Source organism: Jatropha curcas, chromosome 7 (genome assembly GCF_041381405.1).
Source record: "Jatropha curcas cultivar XTBG-Jc1 chromosome 7, XTBG_Jcur_1.0, whole genome shotgun sequence".
In the NCBI taxonomy this organism is placed as follows: domain Eukaryota; kingdom Viridiplantae; phylum Streptophyta; class Magnoliopsida; order Malpighiales; family Euphorbiaceae; genus Jatropha; species Jatropha curcas.
Genome location: NC_143157.1, coordinates 3,033,025 through 3,051,849, shown reverse-complemented (window position 1 = coordinate 3,051,849; position 18,825 = coordinate 3,033,025). Strand labels below are relative to the sequence as shown.

Genomic DNA, 18,825 nt, shown 5'->3' with positions numbered 1-18,825 from the left:
CTTCACTTATATGCCTCCAATCATCTTAATACCAAAATACAACATTAAATCATGTATTAAAACAACATGCAAGCATGCAAATGATGTGAAATCAAATATACATTATGAATTATGAAGTTATGAACTATTAATATGATGTTGTGTTATATTATTGACATACCAACATTATGCTCCATTGAGGTTAGGTAGAAACCATGTAGATAAGGCTATGTCGCGACATACAGTTTGATACTCTGGCTACAGGCCGTTGAGTGGATATGATTATATATGGGCCATAGCAGCCAAGCATACAGTATTCATCCAGTTTCATACAGTTTTTCTTATCACTTCGGTTTCACTATAACCTTATGGAGCTATACAGATATCTTGACATAACATTTCATGAATCATACAGTATTATAAACAGTACGAAAGATAATCAAGGTATAATGAAGGATCATGCTATATGTGCTTATATGTTTAATTATCCATATGCATTTACATGCTTATTTCTATCTATGTATGTGCTTAATTGTTTCTTTATCTGTTGAGATATCCACTGAGCTTTATTTGCTCAGCGAGTTACCTGTTTAACTCGTAGGTTTTGAGTTTGGACCGTAGAGAGTCAGCTTACAACTGCTGCAGTTCATCTGTAGAAGACTCAGTCTTCAGGGTAGCTACTCATTTGGATGTGTATCTTTTGTCTATCCTTTTCATGGCATGTACAGGGCACACAGTTGGGCCCATTTCATTTTGACACTAGTATCATGTTTTGAAAATATAAATTACATTATTTTTGTATACAACATCAGCATGCTATTATATTCAATATACATTATGACTTCAGCATGTCAGGCCATACAGTCAACCAGTTTGTAACGTCTCGACTCGGTTTATTCGGGTTTACGGGTGGACCGGGAAGGGATGTTACACAAGTACCTATGCTTTTATGGCAGTACGAGGCGTATACCTAACATCGAATTCTCCCAGTCTGATCGACCACTCTACTAACCTTCCGAAGCTTTCTGCTCGGTATAAGGTCTTTTTCAAAGGATTGTTAGTTCAAACAAATATAATGTGAGATTGGAAGTAATGACGTAACCTGTTTACTAATGTGAGGATGGCAAACGCCAGCTTTTTAATGTTAGTTTATCATAGCTCGGCACCTCATAGGACATTACTACTGTAATAGATGGGGTACTGCTCTCTACCTTCTTCTTTAATTAGGACGGATGCAACTGTGCTTTTGGTAGCAACTCGGTATAAGTATAAAGGTTCATCTTTCTTGGACCTACTCATGAGAGGAGCTGAAGATATGAAGTCCTTTATTTTGTCAAATGCGAGCTGGCACTTATCGATCCACTGAAAACTCTTCAATGATTTCAGGGCTTGGTAGAAAGGCATGCACCTCTTAGCCGAGCATGAGATGAAATGTCCTAAGGCTGTGATTCGGCCATTCAGCTGCTGGACCTCATGAATGTTAGTAGGAGCTTGCATATCTAAGATCGCCTTGATCTTCTAAAGGTTTGCCTCAATTCCCTACTGTGTTATCATGAAGCCTAGGAACTTGCCAACTTCACCCCAAATGTGCACTTGCCTGGGTTAAGTTTCATGTTGAATTTATTTAAGATTTCAAATGCTTCTTCTAAGTCTTTGGGATGATTTTGCTTGAGTACTTTTGGTGATCATGTCATCTACGTACACTTTTACTGTACTCCCTATCTGGTGTCAGAACATGTCATTTACCAATCTTTGATATATAACTCCTGCTTTTTTAAGACCGAAGGGCATTACCTGATAGCAATAAATTCCCCTGTTTATAATGAAGCGCGTCTTCTCTTCATTTAGCCCGTTTATCCTTATTTGGTGGTATCCAACAGTCGCATCCATGAAGCTGTATACTTCATAGCCCACTGTTGAATTTACCAATTGATCTATGTTAGGAAGAGGGTAGGAGTCTTTGGGGCACGCTTTGTTCAGGTTGGTAAAATCTACATATAGCCTCCAATTTCCATTGGGCTTAGGTATGAGAACCACGTTCGCAATCATTCTGGGTAGTTGACTTCTCTTATGAATTCTGCTTGCAACAATTTGGCTACTTCAACTTCTATGGCTTGGCTCCTTTTAGGTCCATGGCTTTGCTTCTTTTGCTTCACAGGCTTGTAATCTGGATCAATACTGAGTAAATGGGATACGATGTTGGGATTAATCCCAACTATGTCTCCACCAAACCAGGCAAAACTATTAAGATTGTCTTGCAGCACCTCTTTTATACCACTTTATACCTCCATAGGTAGTTCGACTCCTAAGTCAACTGTTTCCCCTTACTTTATCTCCCATTTGACATGTTTACCCACGAGTGTTAGGCTTGAATTTGAGGTATTTTTGGGTATGTCGAAAGGTTGATGCTTATCTTACATTGTATGTGTTTCCTTATCTGGAATCCACATAATGGGTCGGGCAAGGGGTATCCCTTTCAATGCTATCATGTACGCTTCCCTAGCCATCTTTTGATCCCCCTTTATAGCAACAACTTCATCCTTACCAAGATATTTTCTAAAACTCCTTCTATTACTAGGGCATCTTTGTGCGAGGTATATACATGTTCGCCATCTGCCTCAAAGAACAAGATGGGTGGTCTAATGTTTGGTTTTTGTTGGGGTAGGATAGAATAAACTTCTCTGGCCCTCCTCTTTCTTACTGAGTTGCTATCACCCCCTGACGAACCACCAAAACTTGTGTGAATTGTGCCTAAGGTATTGCACTGCTTCACCTATTTTTCTTTCCTTTCCATTTCTTTTCGAACCTACCCAATAAACTCTTTTAGTTTGCCCCTTTATACGAGGCATTCAATCTCCTTTTTCAATTGCCAACAGGCCACAGTTTTGTGGTCGATTTCCCTATGAAATTCATAATACTTGTTCTTGTCTCGATAGTTTGAGGTATCTTCTTTCATCTCTCTGGGATAGTTAAGTTGAACTTTGTTTCTATGATCTCTTACTCAAGATAGTACCTCCGAGCGTGACCTGCACAAAGGAATGAACTCTCGATCCTGCTGTGATCTGACCTCTCTTGAATAGGGTGTTCTAACAATGTATCTAGTTTGTGGGTGTCGAAGAGGGGATTTTATTCTGGGCAAATGTCTCCTTATTGGAGAGGGTGTCTTATGTGTCCGGGCTTTTCTTCTTTAGGTGATCTACGGTGCTAAGCCTTGTAGGCCTTATTCAGCTTCATGTATTTGTGGGCTCGTGCTATGAGTTTGATAAAGGTTAGAGGAGGGTCTATGCTCAAATTCTCGAATAACTTATATTTGCAGTTCTTCGCCATGGCATTGATTGCCACTTCATCATTCAGGTTCTCTACCTGCATTGCCTTTCTTTGAAATCTAGAGACATATTGTCTCAATGTCTCGCCATTTTCTCTTTTAAGGTCCACCAAGTCAGATGAGATTTTTCTGGACGGCACACTCGTTATGAACCGAGCTCGAAATGTTGTAGCCAATTGGAAGAATGATTAGATGGATACTGTTTTGAGGGTCTGATACCACTCTTGGGTTGCCCCATTGAGTATGATTGGGAAAACCTTGCACATAAGATATTCTAAATTAGTTTAAAGGTACATCATGGTTTGAAAAGTCGCCAGGAGGCTTCGAAGATTGGTAGATCCGTCATAGGGTTTGAAGTTTCGAATCTTAAAATTTAAGGGGAAAGCTGCACCCATGATATTGGCCGACAAGGTAGAGTCCTCCCTGAGGCCGTAGTCCCTCGCCTCTCATGTTTCTCTGCACTCCTTGGCCAGTTCCTTGATAACGTTTCATAGATTAGCACTATCCATGAATGGCTGTGTGTGGCTCGTCTCCTAGCTATAGGGAGCAGCCACACTGAGTTTCACCTCCAACTCTGACTCATGGATTTGTCCAGATGCTGAGTGGCTTTGTCGCTTAGGTGATGGCAGAGGTGCATCATGCTCATTGTGGCATTATCTCGTTGGTTCACCTGGGGCCATTAGTTCAGCACCTGGATGTGGGGTTTCGAGAAGGCGCTTTAGCACAGTAGTGAACTACGAGTACGCTTGGGCTAGGGTTGCTGCCACTTGAGGGTCAATTGTTTGTGGAGGAGGTAACACGGCCTGTCCTGCCACTTTGGTGTGGTTGTTGTCCTGACCCTTCAAGTTATGGTTTTCGATCGATTCATTGGCCATAATATTCAAGATGAAAAAAGGTTAGGATTTTCGGGGATTGAAAGTGTGTTTCACGCTCACTGCACTCATTATTAAGTTTTTAAAAATTGAGGATTAAGAGAATTGTGTATTCGTCCGTTTTTGGGGTAAATTTGGGTTATATATACTAGGATAAGGATAATTGTACTAGGATAAGGATTATAAGAATCCTATATTATCTGTTAGTTAGAGTTTATTTCGGAGTCTAATATCCTTTCAATACATTTTCGTATTGTTCTTTTATATATTTTATTATTGTATTTATCACTATGAATTTCAGATTCGGGTTCAGTGCGTGGATTCCATGTTTTTGCCTCCTGGGGCCTCACTGGAGACTTGCCAGCCGATCGTCGAACTTTCGCCGGCTCCACCGTTCACGGTGGTAGGAAAAGTCGTGGTTGTCTAGAATCAAGTACTCTTCACACCATCTGGCTCAAATTTCATTGAGGAGTTCATATCTAGTGTTGGTTGGGCGAGATCGATCTTCTAACTGATTGGAACAGGCTCAACAAGAGCCTAGAGCAGCTGTTCATGGTGGTTTCATAAATCGGCCATGAACTTGATGACATCTAGAGGGTAAGTGCTCGCAGGGAGGAAAGAAATCGATCGATGTCCACCCCCAACATTGGAACTCCTGGAGAGTGGAATCGCACTCTGTGTAGCGTTTCAGTTTAAATTTGAGCTCAAATCACAAAAATCGAAGCTTGAATCCAACTTCTTTGTGATGTGTAGATGGTCTTGAAGCTTTTCATCACTCCTTCACATGTAGTTTGGCCGAAAAAACGAAGGAGAGATAGAAAGGCGGACTGTAGCTAGATCGAGAAGAAGAAAGAAGAAGAAGAGAAAGAAAAGAAAAGAAGGAAAAAGAAATTTTCTAAGGTTTTCTAAATCATTCCGATTCAATTTAAATCGAATTTGTCCAAATCAAAGATTTGGTCCGATTTTCACTTGGTTTACAAGTTTTTCACTTGGATTTGACGATTTAAATTTGGTTTTCGGGTTTGATTCTTAGCATAGAAAATTATTTTCCATCAAGTTTCATTGGTTAAAATTTACGGTTAAATTTTGAAATGAAAACTCTTTGAAAATAAAATTTTGGTTAGTTCATATAAGATCTTGGATAAAACAATTGTAGACATGATTTTTATGTTGCCTTCAGAAGATTATAATTATTTATTCAATTTGTAGATTATTTTTTAGCCAATTTCTTGTTTCTCAGTTGGATTTCAGCATTATTTGTAGTTAATTTCTTAGTTAATAGCTCCTTGACATTTGCTACAATCACCATGATTTGCATGCATTGCTAAATTCAATTTGCCTAACAATTCGTGATCTTTATTTATTTTTATTTTATCTATTTTTCAAAATTTTTTTATTTCTTTTTAGGAAATGATTTATTTATTTCTAAATACATAAATAACTAGATTTTTTTTTTTTTTTTTTTTTTACTTTCAAAAACTATAGACATCAATTAACAATGTTTCTAATTATCTATAGAATAATTTTTTTACAAATTAATTTATTTTTATTTTCTGTATTAACAAATCATTTTGATATTTACGATTACTGATTTATTTAAGTACAATTTTATTATTTTTTCTAAACATTTGGTAATTCATAATAATTTATCAAAAATAACAATATAATTAATTATAATAATTTATTAAAATAATATTTAAATATCTGTGCATCCACGTGCTGTTTTCAACTAATTGATAAATAGAATAGAACTTGAAATTAGCAACTTCCCAAATCCCAATTTTGAAACAGGAAAACATTTTTCATGGACTGGACAATGAAACTATATTGCATAATGATTATGGTTTGTATCAACTTATTTATTATTTTCCGTTAGATGAAGAAAGCTCATATCAGTTAGACCTCAGAGGAGTTAATTTGGCGATATTTGCATGTGGGCCATTTTCTTTTGAAAGTTTCAAAATATAAATTATTTAAAATTTAATTTAAAATATATTTAAGAAATTAATGACTATTTGCATTTTTTTCAGCTAGAAATTTTAAATTAGAAATTTTGAATTCTGATTTAAGAGATTTTAATTTTATCTACATTTTGAGTGATATAAATAAATAAATATTTATTTATTTCTTCTCAAAAAAAAATATTTATTTAAAAATAAAAAATTTAATGCTAACAATATCACCCGTGATAGGGTTCAATAAATTTTCAAAATTTTAGAAAATTATATTTTTTGAAAAATTATAACATATAGGGATTAAGCTATAACATATATAATTTTGTGAAGGAGTGTATACTGTTTCTGATCCGTGTGTTTTGGATGTCTGTTTCTCATTTACCTAATAGAAAAAATTATTTGACAAATAACGTGAGAAATTATAAAAAAAAATATTTTAAATTTTAAATTACGTTAAATTAATGGTTGAATACATAAATTGACTCATGAATTTACAATTTCCATCGTGCGGCACTGTCACGACCCGTTTCCGTGGGCCGGACCGGCACTAGGACCTGAGTGGGCTTAAGGCCCCCAAAGCCCGTAGTAAGCCTAACTTATTTAAATCTTACATTCTATTCATAATTATGGATTCAGGCCCAATAATTTATTTCACAAATATATATCCAAAGTACAACCCACATAATAAATGTCTATACTCTATTTGATCATTTACAACCCAGTTGGAATACAATTGCGGAACTCTACCTGTACATTTACTTCATTATTTTCTCATTAACAGTCTTCTATAATTAATGTTTCAACTCCATAGGACTTTCTTCTATTACCTGAAAAAAAAAAAAGTAGGCAGGGGTGAGCGCCAAACTCAATGAGTAGGGTTAGATAACCCTCTCACCCCACACAATCACACAGATGCTAAAATATTTTTATCTGATCACCGATTTAGTATATGATCATGCAGTTTATCACACAAATGGCAATACAACAGCAATCACAATTATTATCACCTTCATATAATCACATCACGTGGAAATTAGTCAGTGGCGTCACCTAAACCCCCGACGAGCCGTCCTCTCAAACAGCCCATCCTCTCAAACGTGTGCACCCGGGGAGCCAATCCCCCATATCTGGCCGACCGGTCTAATCCTCACTTGACCAGTCCTCTCAGTAATTTATTTTACATTCTCTCTTTTCTTTTCCATATCATCCATATCATATTATCAGGTGCACACGGGGGCGCCGATCTCCCATTTACCCGGCCGACGGTCCAAATTTCACAATTTCATCATAATCAGGATCCATATTTTATCGACCGTCCTCACAAACCCATGGTGACCCACTTCATCCCAATTCCACACAAACAAAGCACAGTATAATAACAGCACAAATAATCAAACAATTTTTAATATCAACAACTAGTGCATCACAGTATGATAATTCAACAAAATAATGCATGATAACATTTAGCCGTGAATGCATGAATGCAGGCGGATGATACTAGTTATCTAACACTACTCACAGTTCTTTATTGTCCTTTAAAAGGACTGCCTTTTTAGCCACATGCTTCCAGCTTTTGTCCTCGCATTTTTGAATTTTTATAATCCTCTAAAATAAACAAGAAAATTCTAAGTAAGAATTCTAATTCGGAAAATTATATTTCACATTCGTTTATTAGTTTTGATTACCAGTCATTTAATTCACTTATTAAATTAAACTATATATTTATTCTAATTTATCAACTTTAAATAAAAGGTTAAGTAATATTTTATAATAATACTAATAAGAATACTAATATTAATAATAATAATAGTATTAATAAGAATAATATGATTGATAATATAATATTACTAACAATAATAATTTAATTCGTACTATCTATTAGAGTTCTAAAAATAATCTAATTCCTACCGAAATTTCGGCAGCATCTCCCCTAAAAGTTGGACTATCCTCCTGTTAAAATATCAACAATTTATCAAATATTCAATCCATACGGCCCATCCGTCGGGCAATTAATCAAACAACATTTTCCCATCCTCCTTCAATCTCAACATCACCACACAATCCAAATTATACATTACAATAACATTATATTTAAACTACCTTAATTAAATCAATACTAAAATTATAAAACTGTTAACTACTCACAATTATCAAATTAAATTAACCAAATTACTTAACTACAAATAATAAAATTAATTTAATTAACTAGCATTACTAACATTAACTTAACTAAACTAATTGACTACAAGTAATAAAATTAATTTCATTAACTAATATTTCTAAATTAATTAACTTCAAATAATAAAATTAATTTAATTAACTAATATTACCAACATTAACTAAATCGACTAAAATTATTAAAATTAATCTAACTAAACTAAATCAATTAACTAAATAAATTAACTAAATAAATTCAAGAACCCTAACTTAACTAAATAAATTACCTACAAACAATTAATTTCATTCTCTAAAACTAAATTATACCTAATATATTGTTGCCGGAATTCGATTAACCGGAAATGGGGCTGGTGGCCGGAGGTCGACTGGCGGTGTGGAGAGAGGCGGCGAGGGCTGGGCGGCGCGCAGTGGATCTGCTGTTTCTCGCCAGTCACACAGAGATAGACGCAGGGAAGAAGGAAGGAGAAGAAAAGAAAAGAAAAGAAAAGAAAAGAAAGAAAGAAAGAAGAAAAGGAAGAAAGGAGGAGGAGGTGGTGGTGCGGTGGTGGGCTGGAGGTGGCGCAGAAATGGTGGGTGAGAAATGAAGGTGCAGCGCTGGATATAAAAAAAAAAAAAGAATTTTCTAGATGGTTTGGGTCGAACCAGTTCGGTTCGATTCGATTCGGCCCAAATCATCGATTTTTAACTGGTTTTCAGCTTTTTCAATCGGTTTTCGATCCGGTTTCTCACAGTATTCGCACTAAAATATTAATATTAATTTCCAGGCTGTTGATTCATTAAATTTAATTGGAAAATCTTTGAAAATAAAAATTCGGGTTGTTTCAGTCTTCCCCCCTAAAAAAAAAATTCGTCCTCGAATTTTAAAAGTAACAATAGACTAGGATGCAATAGTTGTTTACGATAATGGTGGTTGTGCTTCTCACATAATGGTGCAACTGCTAAAAGTTATTTCATTCACAATCAGGAGAATACTTATTCATTCCAATGTTTAGATATCCACCTTACCATAGTTAATTTAAATTTGAATCGTACTATATCTCCAAGTCGTCAACTCAAGTCAAATATTCATAACCCCAAGCACAGATTCGACACTAATATTCACTTTTACATGTAAGAATTTAAATCCCTTATAACTTCTGCTCAAGTAAGAGTTATTAATCTCATTAGCTATTATAGGCAATAATCATTGCTCAATAAGACGCTCATACACAAACCAAGTATTAAGTCTTCTAATACAAGAATCCACGTATTCAAATTTACTACTATCCCAATTTAGAATCCTTATTTCAAAATTCAAAACCTACATGCTAACTCATCCATTTATCAACTCAACCATTTTCCAACTAAAGATAGATACACAATCTCTTTTCAAATCCTACTAATGAGAATCCCATAAAAAAAACAAGTAGTGCCTTTTGCTCTAACTAAGTAAGAGATTAAGAATGTTAACCCATAATTCAACTCCTGTTTAGACGATGTCCTTTGTCTTAATCCCATGAATGCCTATGAATATTCAGATAATAATATCATTGGTTTATTCATTTTCTCCAAGTCTATCTTAATGTCTATCATCTGTAAAATTTATACCTAACACGACCGAGGAATATCCTCAACCTCAATTATGTTATCTCTATATTCTTTACTCCAAATAAGGTTAATACCTCATTGAATCCTTCAACATCGGAGTTACAATGTACCAATCCTCAATGGACCTAATTAATTAAGTATTCCCTTAAACCACAAGATATGTCGCAAGCTGCCATTTATAACACAATTATATTCATTCAATCATAATTGCTACCAATTACTAAGAAATTCGGAATAGGTTTACATTGACTCTGAATTATATTTCAATAATTCTCACCTTAATTAGTACCTCAATCATTCCATGGGTAATTTAAACTAATAATTTATCTAATTGACACACATGAGTTGGCGTTCCAATATAATTAAAATGTAATCTTAACCATCTCGTTACCCATCCAATAATCTTATAGTTTATGTTTTCAATCCTCGAATACTTATGTGTATCCTCCTTACTAAATTTGTTAAAATTAGTCCAAATCCACTTATTTATTCTTATACAAATCTCAATATTCCAAATGAATAGTAAAATTAAAACTTAATTAGTTCATTGACGTATAAAATACTCTAGATACCTTTCTGTTCCCTAGAGGCATAATTATATCTCCCTTTCTCCATCCAATAAACTAAGTAACTTACAAAAATGCACTAAGTAATAGGAATTTCTTATTCTAACTACTTTGCATCAAGACATTACATTTATTCATATTCATCGCCACCTCAAGCTGAACCTCATGATTCTTCATCAACTCTTATTCCCAGTTATTACTATTAATAACACTCATCACTTGTACATAATACATTTATAAGCTCATTATATGGATTCGATTCATATAACTCATAAAACTATATCCTAACTAGACGCTGTCAAATGACAGAAGTCAAAAAAATTTCTTACTCTCAAGTAGAAAGTCTATCTTTTTTTTTTTTCCTGAATATAAGTACTTAGTTCTTTTCCTCATCGGGATTACAATCCTTGAATCATTTATCTATTTGTTTATCACCAGACATTTAATAGCTTCCTACATTTGATCTCTTTTTAGATTCTAAATTTACTATTTATGAACCACTAAATTCTCGAAACTCACCTCGCAAGACCCGATTAACTCAACTCAAAAGTTTGGTCATAACATTATCAATTATTTGTTTAATATTCTAGTAGAATTATCACCGACAGTGATAATTATTTTAAACCTCAAAGCCATTTTCCTACCTTCAATAATATACATGTTCCATCATTCTACCATTAATAATATTTCACTTCTTTTTGTCTAGCTACATATTCTTAACTACTTATTCTAAAGCATCTTTTTAACTTTCAAAAATTTTTTTTTTTTTTTTTAATTACATCATAAAATTACTATTCATGATCATTTAATTTCTTAACATTCACATTCTCTCTATATTCCAAGAGATAACAAGAAACTGTTTAATTATACCAACATTATTCTCCTTCATTCTTTATATTCAAATTATGTTCAAATTATATTCAAATTTTATTCGAGCTATAATTTTCCTAATATAATTATCATCGAATATAATAGCATTTCAATCCCAAAACCACTAATTTCCTTTGCTATCTTTTACTTTCATTTTATTGTACTTGCTCCATAAGTTTAGTCTGGCTTGTTAAACATCCTACATGTACTAGGATCTTAATTATATTACACATGGATCCATAACTCTTTCATGACTTGTAAACCACAATTTTTCTACACTCATGAAATCCCAAAATATAGAAATCCTTATCTTAAATCCCCTAATACATCATCACTCCTATTTTTTTTTTTTTTTTTTTTTTTTTTTTTTTTATCAATTTTAATAACAATGACCCAAATTTATCAAACTCCAAATAATAATTATCCTCATTTAAATCATACTAATTTATACTCATCACGTTTCTGTAATTGATTCTTCTTAATATCCATACAATAACAGGACTAGATCCATCCTTACTTATCTAATTCAGTAGTACTATATCAATTCAATAATTGGACAATTATCTCTCCATGTCCGATGTCATTCATCAATACACTTAATCATCATAGCCCACTATTTACATAACATAAGTACCTTAATTCCCTTATGGAGTCATTAACTCCTTCTCAGATTATAGAATCTCCCATTAAACAAAAATCATTATTTGTAATTCACATACCATCGAGTGTGCAACAATTATTTTAAATATCAAAAGGCTAAATACCATTAGATTTAATTCTTACTTGTACCATATTAAACCATAAGATGCCACAATCCACACAATATCCTTTACTAAGTACATAAAGATTAGAGTACTTTATCTCTTACTAAGAATCACAATTTACTTTTCTTATAACCACAATAATTTATATTATTCCCTATATTCATACCCTTGAAAAGAAATAGCTGATGAATGCTACAATACACTTTTCTTCACCAAGCAGTAATTAATTCTCATAATTAAAAATCACTTGGTATAATAATTCCACCAATGTTATTCTTTATGAAAAATACTCATCACCAATTATTATAGCAAATCACACCAAATCCTTTAATATTTAAACCTTATAAAAATTAGTTATGTATTTATACTAATTAATGTAACTATTCCATCCAGAAAAATATTTATCTCCACAGTTCTAATAAATTCCACCAACCATATCATGTAAACTTCATCAAATAAATACGCTAAAATCAATACCCTCATTAAATAGATCCTAATGTCCTTGACCCCGAATCATCTAACTCTTTTATCAATTAAGACTAGCAGCCCATTCTCAATATACCCCTGCTATACGTACACATATATACAAATCTATGCAATTTCAAGCATGTATTCCACAGTCAACATATATTAAATAACACTAGCATGCTTTTATTATTTACTTCAACCTATTAAGCACATATCACTTATCCTCTTATCTAAATGTTATTCCATAGGAGAAAATTTAAATTTTTAAGCTAAGGACACAGTTTCCATTAGAAAGAGTACACTGGTTGATCAGGCCACTGCACTTCCTTCTAATTTCTTCTGTGTTTCAAAGCTTTAACTAACCTTTAAAATATCATTATTTATAGATATAATTATCTTTCACCATTTATTTATCTATTTATTTATTCTTATTATTTATTTTATTTATGATTCTGTGACTGTCTTAGTGCACAGTGCGTCCACCTGCACCAAGACCGTCTCCTATTTAGTGTCTCTCCTTTGTTGGTTACGGCCGATCCCAACGTAGGAGTTTTATATTCAATTTCTTATGTTCCGCAATTGATTCCTAAGGCCCAACTTAATGCTCTGATACCAACTTTGTCACGACCCGTTTCCGTGGGCCGGACCGGCACTAGGACCTGGGTGGGCTTAAGGCCCCCAAAGCCCGTAGTAAGCCTAACTTATTTAAATCTTACATTCTATTCATAATTATGGATTCAGGCCCAATAATTTATTTCACAAATATATATCCAAAGTACAACCCACATAATAAATGTCTATACTCTATTTGATCCATTTACAACCCAGTTGGAATACAATTGCGGAACTCTACCTGTACATTTACTTCATTATTTTCTCATTAACAGTCTTCTATAATTAATGTTTCAACTCCATAGGACTTTCTTCTATTACCTGAAAAAAAAAAAAGTAGGCAGGGGTGAGCGCCAAACTCAATGAGTAGGGTTAGATAACCCTCTCACCCCACACAATCACACAGATGCTAAAATATTTTTATCTGATCACCGATTTAGTATATGATCATGCAGTTTATCACACAAATGGCAATACAACAGCAATCACAATTATTATCACCTTCATATAATCACATCACGTGGAAATTAGTCAGTGGCGTCACCTAAACCCCCGACGAGCCGTCCTCTCAAACAGCCCATCCTCTCAAACGTGTGCACCCGGGGAGCCAATCCCCCATATCTGGCCGACCGGTCTAATCCTCACTTGACCAGTCCTCTCAGTAATTTATTTTACATTCTCTCTTTTCTTTTCCATATCATCCATATCATATTATCAGGTGCACACGGGGGCGCCGATCTCCCATTTACCCGGCCGACGGTCCAAATTTCACAATTTCATCATAATCAGGATCCATATTTTATCGACCGTCCTCACAAACCCATGGTGACCCACTTCATCCCAATTCCACACAAACAAAGCACAGTATAATAACAGCACAAATAATCAAACAATTTTTAATATCAACAACTAGTGCATCACAGTATGATAATTCAACAAAATAATGCATGATAACATTTAGCCGTGAATGCATGAATGCAGGCGGATGATACTAGTTATCTAACACTACTCACAGTTCTTTATTGTCCTTTAAAAGGACTGCCTTTTTAGCCACATGCTTCCAGCTTTTGTCCTCGCATTTTTGAATTTTTATAATCCTCTAAAATAAACAAGAAAATTCTAAGTAAGAATTCTAATTCGGAAAATTATATTTCACATTCGTTTATTAGTTTTGATTACCAGTCATTTAATTCACTTATTAAATTAAACTATATATTTATTCTAATTTATCAACTTTAAATAAAAGGTTAAGTAATATTTTATAATAATACTAATAAGAATACTAATATTAATAATAATAATAGTATTAATAAGAATAATATGATTGATAATATAATATTACTAACAATAATAATTTAATTCGTACTATCTATTAGAGTTCTAAAAATAATCTAATTCCTACCGAAATTTCGGCAGCATCTCCCCTAAAAGTTGGACTATCCTCCTGTTAAAATATCAACAATTTATCAAATATTCAATCCATACGGCCCATCCGTCGGGCAATTAATCAAACAACATTTTCCCATCCTCCTTCAATCTCAACATCACCACACAATCCAAATTATACATTACAATAACATTATATTTAAACTACCTTAATTAAATCAATACTAAAATTATAAAACTGTTAACTACTCACAATTATCAAATTAAATTAACCAAATTACTTAACTACAAATAATAAAATTAATTTAATTAACTAGCATTACTAACATTAACTTAACTAAACTAATTGACTACAAGTAATAAAATTAATTTCATTAACTAATATTTCTAAATTAATTAACTTCAAATAATAAAATTAATTTAATTAACTAATATTACCAACATTAACTAAATCGACTAAAATTATTAAAATTAATCTAACTAAACTAAATCAATTAACTAAATAAATTAACTAAATAAATTCAAGAACCCTAACTTAACTAAATAAATTACCTACAAACAATTAATTTCATTCTCTAAAACTAAATTATACCTAATATATTGTTGCCGGAATTCGATTAACCGGAAATGGGGCTGGTGGCCGGAGGTCGACTGGCGGTGTGGAGAGAGGCGGCGAGGGCTGGGCGGCGCGCAGTGGATCTGCTGTTTCTCGCCAGTCACACAGAGATAGACGCAGGGAAGAAGGAAGGAGAAGAAAAGAAAAGAAAAGAAAAGAAAAGAAAGAAAGAAAGAAGAAAAGGAAGAAAGGAGGAGGAGGTGGTGGTGCGGTGGTGGGCTGGAGGTGGCGCAGAAATGGTGGGTGAGAAATGAAGGTGCAGCGCTGGATATAAAAAAAAAAAAAGAATTTTCTAGATGGTTTGGGTCGAACCAGTTCGGTTCGATTCGATTCGGCCCAAATCATCGATTTTTAACTGGTTTTCAGCTTTTTCAATCGGTTTTCGATCCGGTTTCTCACAGTATTCGCACTAAAATATTAATATTAATTTCCAGGCTGTTGATTCATTAAATTTAATTGGAAAATCTTTGAAAATAAAAATTCGGGTTGTTTCAGGCACCCTGAACTTTATGGATAACCTTTCATGAACTAGAAGTTGTAAATTTTGATAATATTTACGGTTTTAACTTTTGTATGCAAAATATTTGTTTGTTTTGTAGCTACCATAATTTTATAATAATAATTTTATTTTTTTCAACTATTTAATTGATATTTAGTTGATCTAATTTTACGAGTTAAAATGTTCAATAAAATAAATTTATAAGTTGATGTGTTTAATAAGTGTAATTTTATAAATTAAAGTGTTGAGTCGAACTAAAAGTTGAGGGTCCCATAAAGTTAAAATAACAAAGTTCGGGAGATTTATGTATTCAGCCTTAAATAAATATTCATTCGTTCCACTTTAATAGCAATATATGACCATTTTATCTTGTTTTATTTTGAGTGCTCATTTAGAATTTTGAGAGTACATTAATAATTTTTTTTTTAATTTTACCTATATTTATTAGGTGTTTTATAATAAAATTAAATGGAGAGTTTTTAATTTTAAAAAGGACAATTTAAGCATTCTGCTGTAATTTTAAAAAATCAATATGTTCTAATCATTTTCTTAATTATTGAAAAAGTATTAAATGTGACTGTTAAAGTGGAACATAGATAATATTTTTTATTGTTTCCTAAAAGTTTTTAGGATATGGAATCAATAAATAATGTTGGTTTCACTGAAACCAAAAATTTATTGTTTTAACGTACATATATGTTTAACTATATGTATTGCCTCTAATGTATTGACTTTGATTTTGAATTTATTAAATTGTAGCAATGTATTAGAAATATATTTTTTATTATGATGGTTAACGTTTTTATTCGATTTTTCTTACGAATTTTCATATATTTATTAATGTTATCAACAGTTATTGAAATCAACACATCAATATCGCTATATACAGTTTCAAATTATAACTTTATTTACCAATTTCTCAAAAAGTTAAAACTTAAAAACTCTCTTTTCTTCTTCTGCGGACGGCTTCCGATGAGCTCTTATCAATGGTCATACAATTTTCCTTTTTCATTTGTTCGTTTTTTTTTCTTTCAAATAAACAGATATGAGTTATTGTCGCCAAAATATTGAAATTTATTGTTACTTATATTTTGGAATTTTATTCTTAGATCTAGTTTTGAGTTATAGTTGTCACCATTATGGTGATTTTGTCTAAAGTCTTTTGTTATTTAGATAGTTATGCAGAAAGAAGTGTATATCTCCTTTCTGATAGAATGAAGAAATTTGAAGATAATCAGATCAGACTTATAGAAAGACCACGGGGTCGAACAGTTGCTATGAATAGCTATCAAGTGGAACAAGTGATCACCTATAATACAAATATTATATTCTATCAACTCGATCAGATACTTCAAACTAAGATTGTGTTTTTTTATTCTTTGTATAAGTGGTTTTATTATTATTAGACTTCTTTTATAAAAATATAAAAACCATTGAACTCTCAAAAATTGAAGTCTAATATATATATTGGAAAAGATAATTGTACAAGAATTGTGAGAATCCTATATTATTTATTAGTTAGCGTTTATTTAGAAGTCTAATATTTTTTTATATTATTTTGTTTATATATTTTATTATTGTATATTATCATAAACAATATATTGATCTGTATCTAATATCTGCATATAATTTTTTTAATGAAATTTTTTAGTTTGATTTCGTGTAAAAAAAAAAAAAAACACATAAGTATTGCTCAAGTTCAAAGTAATAAAGAGATTGTGGTCCAACCTAAGCATGAGCCATTGAATAATTGCAACTCAGCATCTAAGTATAGAATCTACATGTATCCTCTCTTAATGGCAATCCAACCAGTCATTTCGCTTCTAATCAATTATATCCACAAATTTGTACGTTACCAGATATTAATTAAATTTATAGTAAATACAATATATTTAAATGCATAATTTTTTTTTGAGCATTGAAAAATAAGAGATTCAAATCCGAATCTATTGTTAAATCATACATGCATTTGTTAAGAGCCTCAGTGTTATATCAGGCGCGGAAAAAAAATATATTTGTATTGATTTCCATATAACAATCCCATCGGAGTCAAACAAAAAAAAAAAAAAAAAAAAAACTTCAAAAAATGTTGCCTCTCGTCTAATAAAAAAATACAATTAAATAATTTTGGAGTTCAACAATAAATACAAAGAGCTGACTTTTATTGACCATTGACTTCTTCTAATCTACTACGTAGCTAACCCATTTACCAAGAGATTCTTAGAAAGATAAGAAACTAAAAACTAAAATTTTCCTAAAAAAATAAAAAAAATAAAAAAATTATAAAAATAAATTAAAGCCAAAAAACACAAATATCATGTTTATGTTGGTTTTCAAGTTGTTTCACATTTTCTGTAAGTCAAAGCACAAATATCATGTTTATGTTAGTTCCACATTTTTTAAATCAAATTAAACAAAATCCTGAGGTGAAGTGAGCAATACAATAAGAATCATAAGTGGATAAGCTAATTAGATTTTGTTCTACATATATATAATCAATTGGCGTGAGTTGTAATTAAATTTTATTTTCTATAAAAAACTCCCTTGATAGACTTTTATTATATTTTTTATTTTTTCAATATGAGATTTTCTTTTCACATAATTCAGGTACTCTAAACATGAGGCAAACTAATTTATATTATGTTGATTATAGACCGACAGTTGAATCAACAGAGATGGACTGCGTGCTTTCAAAGATTTAAAACCTGAAGTCACACTGGTCTATGAGTAGAAATATAGGAAAATTTCTTGCATAACCCGATGTATGGGTGATTCCATACACCAAGCCAATAAAAAAAATATTTTTTTCGTACACCAGATATAGCTGAGTCTTTCCCAAAACATATATGCAAACCAATTCGTCAAAAAAAAAAAAAACATATATGATAAGATTTAATAGATATAATGAATTTGTAGCAACCACCTTGACTAATCAATTTTTTTTTATATAAAAGAAATTATCTATGTCCTACATAAAAATAAAGAAGGACATGGATCCAAGAATTTATATATACCTTTCTCTACTCACACACCATAAGCATCACTTATTTCTCTTGTGCTTTATTTCCTATAATAATGGCCGACGCAACCTCAAAAGAGAGCTACCTAATGTTACTTACTTTACTTATTTGTGGGATGTTGAGTTATC

General features: G+C 32.2%; 2 long non-coding RNA genes across 2 annotated transcripts; both read right to left on the bottom strand.

Moving 5' to 3' along the window:
• Positions 1 to 6,743: 6,743 nt before the first annotated feature.
• LOC149494581 (uncharacterized) lies at positions 6,744 to 9,006 on the bottom strand. Its single transcript, XR_016321664.1, has 3 exons — positions 8,616 to 9,006; positions 7,651 to 7,736; positions 6,744 to 6,958 (listed from the first exon to the last, which is right to left on the bottom strand). It is a non-coding gene; the product is annotated as an uncharacterized LOC149494581 (long non-coding RNA).
• Positions 9,007 to 13,378: 4,372 nt separating this feature from the next.
• LOC149494580 (uncharacterized) lies at positions 13,379 to 15,564 on the bottom strand. The gene is made up of 3 exons (XR_016321798.1): positions 15,155 to 15,564; positions 14,190 to 14,275; positions 13,379 to 13,497 (listed from the first exon to the last, which is right to left on the bottom strand). It is a non-coding gene; the product is annotated as an uncharacterized LOC149494580 (long non-coding RNA).
• Positions 15,565 to 18,825: the final 3,261 nt, after the last annotated feature.